Raw genomic sequence first — 11,882 nt, 5'->3', positions numbered from 1 at the left:
AATCAGATTTACAAGTAGGTTTAAGTGGACATGTTTAACTAGGGAACAAATAAATTATTTTATTAAATATTTAGCCATACCATACCATACCATAAATATTTATATTTTAAACGGGGATAAGAAAGGGTTCAGTTATAAAAACCAACCCTAGAACTATGAAATACTAGTAATAACTTCTGCGCAGAAACCATTTATTAATCACATTAGCCGTATTACGAAAGTACTACGTTATTAACTTAATGGTTAAATAAAAGCAATCAGCAGCAAGTAGGTTAGTACACTTAAGTAAATGAATCAACGCAGGTACCTGCCGTAACGAGCTCTTTCTGTAGCCAGTAGCCACTGTGTTTAAGTATTTTCAAAGTACATATAAGGTGCGATTGGGTAAATTGAAAATAGGGGTACGACAAAAAGTCCACTGTAGTTCCGAATCACTGTAATATTTTTAGTATTGGCAACATGTTTCAGCTGCATTACGCTGAGTCCTTTTTAACGTCCATCTCATCTATGTATTCTATGTAAGTAATTAACTGGTTTGGTTTGACGTAAATAAATGTATTTTCATTCTTTCTAGTTGTGCCCCGTTGCTCATTGGTTAATCAATCCCCACTTGAAGTGTAAAGTAGTGTCATACGGGACGATACGTATGTGAACTACAACTGCAACTATAAGGTATTTCAACTATACGGCTACCACCCGTTTGACACTGCCATAATTATTCGCTAGCGTGTCTGTAACTTATCTCGCTCGCATAATATGCGAGAACGAGGGAGATGTATAGAAATTAGAAAGTAAGTCACGCAGATTCGCTAACGTCAGTTTGACACTACTAAGACAGTCGCAGTAAAAATACTTTAACCGCTTATTAGATACTCGAACACTTTAAAGTATACATCAAAAAGTCACACGATATCACCGGTTTACAAGAATTGAAAGTCAATGTAAGAGGAATAGAAAATGAAATGAATAGTGACAGCTGCACCTTCAGTGTCGCACGCAACGCGAGGCCCCAACAATTTATTTTACTTTGTTAGGAAGACGCGACCGAGTCGAATTTATATCCGTTCAAAGTGTTCATCACATAGATAAATCAAGTGGCAAGCCCATTTGGGCTGCGGAATTAACGCTAGTTGGTACTTCGGCTTTCGTGATAGCTAGTTACATTTAATGAAAGTTTGTGTGTTGACACAACTAAAACTAAGCTGTCATTATATGTTTACCTATAAGATGATTTTGTTCTTTTACTTACTCACATAAAGATTATATTTCCGAAAAAAATACCACCACCAACATTGTTTGAGCAAGTGAATAGCACCCATATACAATTATACATATCGTTGGCTCAATATTACAGAGTTCTATGTTACATTTTCAAGATAGTTGAAATTTGACTTAACTAATGTCACTATGATAAAATTGAAACATCCCTGTAATATTGGGCCAGCGATATATTAACACAGCAACTTCTAGTATCAAACAATTTAATATCGTGCACGGATTGATCAAAGTATTTACGTAATTGCCTCCTCGCGTTAGATCTGAATACGTTCCGTACGTGGGTTGGCATGGCGCGGCTCGGCTGCAAACACCAACTTGTGCAATAAGCCAGTAGGTTGAATGCAAGATTCATGCTGCGCGTGAATCTTATATTGGTAACGTACATCCATGCACACGTGCTCTGTAACTTGTTCATCCAGAAGGTATATTTGAGGATATAATTTGTAACAATATACTTGCCTACTTTAGTAAATGACAATCGGATTCAACATTAACTGACAAAGGATTGACATTAGGGATGGTTTTATCCACGTGATAAAATAACTGTCACTTTTTAACGACGCAGAATAGAAGTGACGAACACCGTTTTATCACGCTGTCATATGGAAAAGAACGACGACCCGATATCATTTCTAACATGAGTTCCGAAAAACTCATTGGTACGAGCCGGGGTTTAAAGTCGCACGCTCTTACCGCTAGGCCACCAGCGCTTCATTACCACCAATTTATCAAAATGACGAAACAGAAGCAAAACTTTCCTCAATATTCAGAAAGAAAATAAAGGACCTGCTATCATATTTTACGCTCTTTGGTTTCTATAAATCCTTATCCAGGATAAAACAAAGCGGAACTTTTGTACGGAGGAGATCAATGCGGCCCTCGAAGGGGCACAGTTCAAGTAGAAATGAGAGACGGAACAATAAAATGCGGATTTTTAAGGCTGTGCGGGAACAAATTGCGAGTTAGAGCGCTCGCGACCGCGCCGGAAGATGAGCCGCGGCCGTACCACGAGACTATTCCGGCCGAAAACCTATTTCATACGGGCGATAGGAAGAAATACTAAAGCTAGAGCTGAAACGGAATGATTTTACGATAATTATTTAATCCTTTAGGACGTCACACTATCCTGGTTACGTAAACAACAGACTTTTGATTACTAATCGTGTCAATTAGGTACGTAAGAACGCTTATAAGCTTTCAAAGTAATCTTCAACCTTTCAAATAGCGATAGCGGTACAACCTGAAATTCGGGAATCAGCTGCAAATGGTGTTAAAGGTATGAAAATCGGCACGATTAATCTTTAGGCCATTTGAATCAATTTGACCCGTAGCACCAAAAAATAAAAATAAACGAAAAGGAGTTATGACGTCATCTTTTTTTTGTATGGAAAAATTAAAAAAAATGTTCAGAAACCTATCGTGTGTGGTATTAAATGAAAGGGCATTTTGAGCCGGTTCTAAAAATATATCACATTATTATATTTCCGTCACTTGCATTCAATTAAAATAAAAATAACTTTCAAAACATACCAAGTTTGGGCTCCTCCAGATACGAAACCGTTGAATTATTTTTTTCAAAATATACCTCAAGTAATACCCAATATCCTCATATCTAACCCCAAGAAATTAATTTCGATAATATTTAGTTTTAGTATTATTTTAATTTTTTTTATTATTACAAATTGTGATCTATCAATCTATCAATGAAATGGCCTCCTAGCCTAGTCAATAGTGACCCTGCCTATGAAGCAGGCAGTCCCAGGTCCGAATCCTGGTAAGGGCATTTATTTGTGTGTTCATCATCATCATCACACAAATAAATGCCCTCACCAGGGCTTGTATATATTTGTATATGGGCATTTATTTGTGTGATGATGATGATGAACACACAAATAAATGCCCTTACCAGGATTCGAACCTGGGACCTCTTGCTTCATAGGCAGGGTCACTATCGACTAGGCTAGGAGGCCGTTTCATTGATGGATTGATAGATTACAATTTGTAATAATAAACATTTAAAAAATAATACTAAAACTAAATATTTTCGAAATTAATTTCTTGGGGTTAAATATGAGGATATTGGGTATTATTTGAGGTATATTTTGCAAAAAATAATTCAACAGTTTCGTATCTGGAGGAGCCCAAACTTGGTATGTTTTGAAAATTATTTTTATTTCAATTGAATGCAAGTGACGGAAATATAATAATGTGATATATTTTTAGAACCGGCTCAAAACGCCCTTTCATTTAATTCCGTACACGATAGGTTACTGAACAATTTTTTTTATTTTTCCATACAAAAAAAGATGACGTCATAACTCCTTTCCGTTTGTTTTTATTTTTTTGTGCTACGGGTCAAATTGATTCAAATGGCCTAAAGATTAATCGTGCCGATTTTCATACCTTTAACACCATTTGCAGCTGATTTTGGTCAACCGCTACTACTAAACTAGGGCGTTATTCGCTAGCTTGTATTAATTATCTTGATATTTGTGTGGGAGTTTAACAAGTGGCCTTCATATAATATGGTTGGGTACTGTTTTTTAAATATATAATGTTCCCTTTTAAAATGGGTCTATTATTATATACAAAACGAGTTTAAAATGGTAATTCAAGTGCAAACACATTTTAGTTACATACATTGCACATAAATGGAACTTGCTGTCTTAAACATGTTAAGAAAAAAATATTAATAAAACTAAAATATTTATATAAATTCAGATATGAATAGACCTTACTGTTGGTAACATACCGTATTTCATCCATATCGAGACTGCTCAAAATTTGTGCTCCGCCGCTTAACCAGTAGTAGTGGTTTTCGCGGTTCATCCCTCGCGAAGATTTGTTGGTGAGATTTAATTTGAGATACAGTCACGGGCACGAGTCGTCGCCAACTTTTTACGGCCTCCGTCCGGAATTAGCCGGCATTGTAATACTGCACCCACTTGAATGCTACTATTAGTGTAAATGGACTGGCTTGGTACTTGCCAGCCATTTATTCCAAGCTTCGAGAAAAGAGATCTTAGGGGATTTGGACAGAAAATTGACTACGCATGTTTAGTGTAGTGATGTCATACCTAAATATGAAAATATAATTATTCTCCGTAGATCTCTTTTATGATAATAAAAAAATTGTAACAGAATGAGACTAATTATCTCGTCTTAGTGACACGCTGAAAGATATGACTTCAGACATAAGTTATTCGATATTTAAAGCAATTTAATTACTTCACTGCGCTCGACACAATTTAACCATATTCGCTAACAAATTCAATAGGTAAGAGCTTCGTAGGTACGTGCTAGCTTCCGAGTCAACTTCAGGCTTTACCCTGTGGACTCACTTTGCACCGAGACTTGCTGAATATTCGATACTAAGCACGCGTTCACTTGCCTGGGTTAAAACCAAGCGATATTCGCCACAAAATGTGTTATTATGCAAGTACACAAGCTCCGTAGCGCATGCAGCGCCACCGCCACGCAGCTAGCGGTCGCTCCCCGGCATGTATCATTCATAAGGAAATGCGGCATACATCGGCATCGCGAATATCTCACAGTCGGTTTATCGAAAGAGTGGAAGCGCGTTTAAAGCCTCATAGAGTACGGGCACAGGTGGCTGGAATATCCGCGCCAATAGTATGGAGACGTGATCGGAAACCCCAATCGAAACTGGCTACTTGCGACTTCCTCTTCAAATAATGAAATTTGAAATTTATTGTACCAATTGGGCTCTTCCCTGTTCGGCTATTCCAATAAATTAGGATTAAAATAAGGAAGCAAAATGAGCAAGGTGAATTCTTTCTGCGACTCGGTAAAGTTTTTCTATTACTTACTTCATGAGTTAAAATATCGTATCTTTTGTAGATTGGTTCGACCAAAATTCGACCACTTTTTCTACGATGCCGATTTGAATTTGGCAATTATTTGTGTGGCTTCCTTTTGTTTAATACATTTGAATTGACATAAATAGGTAGAAATACAGGTTGATTTGTCATAATATATGGGGCACAAAAAATAAATGGAAATTATAAAAAAATTAAGACCTCAAGATTCGTTTCCTACTGTTTTATAGTCATGTATTATTTCTATATTTTTTTCTATGAAGGTCTTATGAAAGATTATTGCTAATATATAATATATAATCGCGTACCGTCAGGCTTATCATCTGCTCGTTTGCCTCCTATATCATACAAATAGAAACTTATTATAACCTCTCTATCAATTTTCATTCTTAACATACCTACCTAATACCTACTTATATACCGTGTCAGTATTATTATGGAAAATATACCACAATACGTATATAACACAATACGTGATTCCTGTGGAATCACAAATAAAAACAGCAGCATTCATTATTTTGCACGTAATTTGAGCCCCTACTGCATCTGAGCATATTGTTTATTAATTGGAAAACCCTTCGGCGCGATGCGCGTTGCAGCTGAAATACCTACCTATAAGTTACCATTTATAAACTTATCGCATCTTCAATTCCATATAGAACTAACTATTATTACTCTCAAACATGTTTTTCGTAGTTTTTATAGTGCATCAACTACTTGGACATACTAACAACTTGGACAACTCTGGCCAACGTGATACGTGTGACGTGGTGGCGATTTGATTTGATAAACTGCCGTATTCGAACTTCAAGATATTCACAAGAGACGACACGTACTAGATCCATTCTAGATACGTTATAGTTTAGATATCAACTAGTTCTCTTTTGCAGCACATTTCGGGCAACCAATGTCACTTTTACGTTAGATAGAGTAAGATATCTATTATGGTCTAAGATCCCACGATCCCGATTCTATGGTCGACCTTCACCAATCTGTCTGACAGATGAAACTATGTAAATATGAAAGAAAATATGTTCCAGAACATAAATAAATAGGGTTACCTAAAGAAATATGGTCAAGGCTATTTTTTAAAAACATTGGAAAAAAATTTTTTTCGGCAAATTTCACCGATTTGTCTGACGAACGAAATAAATTTCAATGGAAAGTATACAACTTGTACAACAGAAATCAACTAGGTTGTCTATCTTTTTCTGGTCACTATTATGGGGTTGCCGTGTTTAAAGAGGTGATTTTATATCGATAATTGCACTCATCTGTCTGACGCTTGAATTATACATCAAAATGATGGTAATTTTATTGCAAATACAATGGTATAGGGTTGCCTGCAAAAATCCGGTCACAAATAAGGGTTGCCAAGCTTTTAATTAAAATAAGAAGGGAAGACTTTTAGCGATAACTCATAAACGGCTATACTAATCAAGTTTGTTTTAATTTTATTTGATTGATTTTTTTTTAAATATTTTCATGATTTTTTTAATATTTTTTGGACAGATAGTTCAAAAGTTAGAAGGAAAAACCTTTTTTTTTTCTTTCTAAACAATTATTTCCGAAATGATTCACTTTATCAAGAAATGTTGTTTAAAGACCCCTATTTATTTTGAAAGGCCTATCCAACGACACTCCACACTATAAGGTTGAATCGATAAAAAAATTGTCACTCCCATTTTGTTTCTTTCAAAGCGATTATTTCCGAAAATATCCACTTTATCAAAAAATGTTCTTCTAGAACCCCTATTCATTTTAATAGACCTTTCCAACAACATCCCACATCATAGGGTTGCCTCGAAAAAAAAATTCTCACGTAAATTTTGTTTCTTTCGATGCTATTATTTCCTAAAATATTCGCTTTATCAAAAAAAAACATTTTTGAAGAACCCTATTTATTTTAAATCTCATATCAAATGACATCTTACAACATAGGTATCAAATGAAAAAAAAGAAAAAAAAAATGTAATTGACCTTTTTTTCACGTTAACCCTATAGTGTGACTAAAATCACCTCTTTAAACACGGCAACCCCATAATAGTGACCAGAAAAAGATAGACAACCTAGTTGATTTCTGTTGTACAAGTTGTATACTTTCCATTGAAACTTATTCCGTTCGTCAGACAAATCGGTGAAATTTGCCGAAAAAAAATTTTTTTCAAAAATTTATTAAAAATAGCCTTGACCATTTTTTTTTAGGCAACCCTATTTATTTATGTTCTGGAACATATTTTCTTTCATATTTTCATAGTTTCATCCGTCAGACAAATTGGTGAAGGTCCCATATATGGGGGATCTCCTACTATTAGATGTGAATTGGATCTCTAAGTCATATCCTATGGAAATCGTTCAAGTATCTCTAGAATCACGCAAATGTCAAATTTGACAGGTTAGATCTTAAACATATCGTTATCGTATCTTTGTGATGTGTAAAAGATATCTAATAGATGTCTATTTCAAAATCCGAATCGGGCCCAAAGTGGATATGTAGTGAGCAAAGCCCCCGTTCAAATTTGTCTATTATGAGACACGGTGTTTGTTTTAATAACAAACCCTGGTCTTTTTCAATTTAACTTGTTTCTGTAGGGCTAAGATGGTCGATTTTATCATCTGTTTTTATGCTTGTCACGTTCTAGCTACCTAGGTAAGTGCGAAAGTGATGCATAACATGACAAGTAATAAAAATGGCCGCTGGCCAGGTAAATTACACTGAGTAATAGGTAATTAATAGCTATTATAATGGGAATATTTACCTTTGAAATACGAGTGACATACACGTAACTGACGTAACATGAGTTGCGTCGCCTGTTCACAAATTAGCTAAGCCCAGCCCAACCACAATTCTTTTAATCTTTATTTTATTTAATACTAATGGTCTCCGCAAACTTTGTACCGCCGGTCAATGAATGTCATAACTTTCGCAATCCGCACCCCCTACAAATTTTGTTGCTCTTCGTTTTAAAATATATGTAGGTATTAACAATTTTCTTCCTGTTTGATGTTGCATAATTTAAAAACACCCTTAAATTATGGTGGATAAATAATTCAGGTATCTTACCACGACTGCCTTAGCAGTCTCAAACTGACAGGCCTACTTATTTTGTCTTTTTCTGCGTAACTTTCTTCCTATACATCTCGCTCGCACTAATGCGCGAGTACGAGCGAGATGTACAGAAAGTAAGTTACGCTCGCGCTAGCAAATAGGCACACCTAGTCTTCCAGACATGAAAATTGCAAAAATACAACTTTTACTCAGTTATGTGTGAATATGCAAAACTGAAAAACAATTAGAGTTAGACCAAGAGATATCTGCAACGATTTTGATAGCAAGATGCAGTGCAAGTGTTTTTTATACGTCATAATTTCAAGTGTGATGACCAAATCGTTGCAGACTTATCTTGGTCTAACTCTATGTTTGCAAATTTAAAGTGGTAATTACCAAGTATTTTTATTTTATTACTCGATGGGTGACATATAATTTATAACCTAAAAAAAGCCAAATCAAATTGTATTGAAATGATACCTGTCAGCGTACCTAGTTTGAATCTATAAATATAATTATGTGCCAGGTGTCGTATACATACCATAGGTATTTAGTTTTATGAAAATATGAAATTGAAAACTGAAGGGTCGAATCCAAAAGATTTGTACCACTTTCATGAATAAAATTATAGAACCCGAGGAAATATACCGAATTATCAGTCGTCAGTGCTGGGTTCGCTATTGCTCTGCGGGGTGTAGTTACTTTCATTTTAACTTCCACAACGATGTGAAAATATTTCTCACAGAGTTTATTGCCAGCGAGAGAGTTGCCGAGCGGACCTGAATACTGTTCAGCAGGCGCATCAAAAGACCAACCTAATATAAATATTGTGAAAGTCTAAAATTGTTTGCGGTTTTGAAAAACGGTTTTAAAAAATAATGTTGCTACGTAATGCATTTATAAATTATTAGATTTATAAATGATAGTTTTCTAAAGTGTCGGTGGGGCTATAATTAGGGTCAGTTACTCGTTAATCATTGAATTATATTTTGCTCTATGTGTAGTGTAGCCTAAAACGTCGCTCAGACCATAGCTCATATCAATATATATTTTTGGAACTTAATTTATGTTAGAATATCGTTTTATTTTAATGACGATATTTTTCAGTATAAAGATATTATAAATCATTTTAAATCACGAAATAGTAAATGTTTTTTAATCACTACATATTAAATCTGTATTCTTTTTCTTTGTAGCATTTGTCGAAGAGGGGGTAGAACATCCTGTAATAATATTTTCCAGTACGGATATGATGGTCGTTCTTGTCTACGTGACAGCATGATAAAACGGTGTCCGTCACTTTCTATCCCACGGTGTTAAAAAGTGATAGTTATTTTATCACGTGGATAAAGATGGAAAAAGCCATCCATAATACGCCGGCAGTTATGCAACTCGACATTCTATGCATTGTATGCTCACTAGCAATGACTTTCAAGAACCTACATGCTTCATCATCATTTCACTATTTTCATATTGTTGAATTAGTGAAAATATCCCAGTAGTTTCCACTCTAATATCAATTATAAAACTTTAGCGTGCTTGTCTCACAGGAAAGTGGATTGTTGTGTTATTCCCCTGCCACAGTGCGGGTGGCAAAAATCATTAAGCTTTGTGAGTTAAGTAAAGTATTGCTATTTTTGTAAGCTTCCCTTTCCTGGGGCTTCGACATTCACCGTGGAATTCCGATAATGGACAAACCGAATACCTACTCGAAGAAATCGTTGATGTTTTCAATTACATTTTTTGTGCCGTTGAACAAGAATCGTCATTCGATAAGAAAAAAACCTAACCTAAGACTAACAAAAGATGAATCAAATGTTGGAATCGAAATCGGATTTTTATCAAAATAACTTTTCATATAATGTCGCTGGAATTGAAGAAAGGAATAATAAATTTTGATTACTTTTCTCACGTCCGCAATCGTGATTCGATTTCACAATTTCACCGCTTCCCCAGCGAAAACCATGATTAAAATGAAAAGCCTAACCTTGTCCCTGTTTGTGTTCATGTTTCTTCTCAACCTATTTTATTATGATCCTTTTATATTTTCTTTACATTCGATAAAAGTGCATGTAGGTACGTAAGTAACGTCATGCTATAAGTGACCTCTTAGTACTTTATTAAAATACAATATTAAGCCCCAATAAATAAATATGTATAACTAGATATAATACATAATGCATGGAGTATAATACATGGAGTTTTTTCTTTAATTAACAATAGCGGTGACGGTTTCGACAGTTATTGTCTGCCTCCACAGTGCAATTCCTAGTTACGTGGGTAGAAATAGTAATTAATAAAGCCCCTATTTTCGTTTAACGTTGAAGGTCCGATCACGTACGGGGCAACAGATTTTCCCGCGACGTTGTTTACTAGTTACCAAGTAATAAAAAGTAAGTTTGATAGCAAATTAGAAACTACTGGGAAGAGAGGGAGTCGAGCTTACGTGACCGTCGGCGCTCGGCTCGACTGCTTAAACTTAACCCACCTACTACATAGATCTGTAAATAAAAGTTTTCAAGCCTGGTCTGAGCCATGATTCTAATTATAAGAACTTTCTTGCGTATTGCTTTCAGTAACTTTAGCAGGCATTTTTACTGTTTACACATAGCTACCGATAGAGTACTGAAGGATTTTCACTGTTTAACTCAAACGGTTGCCTAAGTCATTTATGGTACAAGTGCAAAAAATAAGCAATTCGTAACGAGTGGCGAATTTCAAAACACGTCCAAAAGGAGTGTTTTAAATCAACACGAGTTGCGAATTACCTATTCGCACGTTTATTGATCACGTCCAATTTCGTAGCCACGTGGAAGGAAAGGCTACGCTGGCGTCCAAAAAATGGGACCGAACCCCGAAATCGTGAAAAAAATAGTTCTGTTTCATACATTTTGGCTGGGATTTTCTATGGGAGGGTAAATTTATTTTAGCGATTTCGGGGTTGGTCCCGTAGATAATAAAAGTTGCTCAGTATAATCCTAAAACATCCCTGGCATTCCTGGCAACGGGAATGTACTTATTTTTTGGCCACCGTGTATAGTCGCAAGTCAGAACCCATATGGAGTTCTGTTATATCACCTTTATGCAGGAGCACGTGGAAGCTTGGACCCTTCGACTCAGTCCAAAGGCGCGCTGTATGAATCGTTGACGATCCCAAGTAATATTTAATCTTTAAGTAGGTACTTATAAAGGAGAGACGTTGCGTCCATACCAGCGTGTTCTCTCTTTCTGCATAATTGCTTGACATGATGCTTTCGCTTTCTATCACCGCATCGCTCGGAGTTGCAGGCATCCAGGTAGGCTACGGTGACCGCTTACCATCAGGCAGACTGTATGCTTGTTTGCCAGCGACGTGGAATTTAAAAAAATTGCACTCGTTCTTTCGTCTTATATGGCCACTAAAGTCAATTGATCTCGAAACTCGCACTTCTTACGTAAGTAGGTAGTTCAGGTAATTGCCAGAGCAACATTTATTTTCTTTATACTTTAATTGACTTCGAAACAGCATTACTGTCTGCCACAACCAGCGGCCCGTAAAACTCTACAAAGAAATAAAGTCTAAATTAACTTATTACGGTATTTTTTAAAAGGTAAACGGAATGTAATTTTTATCTTAAAACTTCGTTAATTAGCTTAAGGAAAACGCGTGCCTTTTAGCTAGAGGACTTGGAAGTTAGAAAGACATCTGAGAATAATCGACGAAAGTAAACACAAGT

The 11,882-nt window shown here is 35.8% G+C and overlaps 1 protein-coding gene across 1 annotated transcript in view; it reads right to left on the bottom strand.

The window, feature by feature from the left end:
- Positions 1 to 4,097: 4,097 nt before the first annotated feature.
- LOC134664336 (calcium/calmodulin-dependent protein kinase type 1-like) overlaps positions 4,098 to 11,882 on the bottom strand; it is an 87,528-nt gene continuing 79,743 nt past the window's right edge. The window contains exon 3 of the mRNA XM_063520912.1: positions 4,098 to 4,109. The gene's annotated coding sequence lies outside the window, so the exon portion shown is untranslated. The remainder of the gene's footprint in view (positions 4,110 to 11,882) is intronic.

This window comes from Cydia fagiglandana, chromosome 1 (assembly GCF_963556715.1).
Source record: "Cydia fagiglandana chromosome 1, ilCydFagi1.1, whole genome shotgun sequence".
In the NCBI taxonomy this organism is placed as follows: domain Eukaryota; kingdom Metazoa; phylum Arthropoda; class Insecta; order Lepidoptera; family Tortricidae; genus Cydia; species Cydia fagiglandana.
Note: the sequence above shows the minus strand (reverse complement) of the source record. Positions and strands in the feature narration are given on the sequence as shown.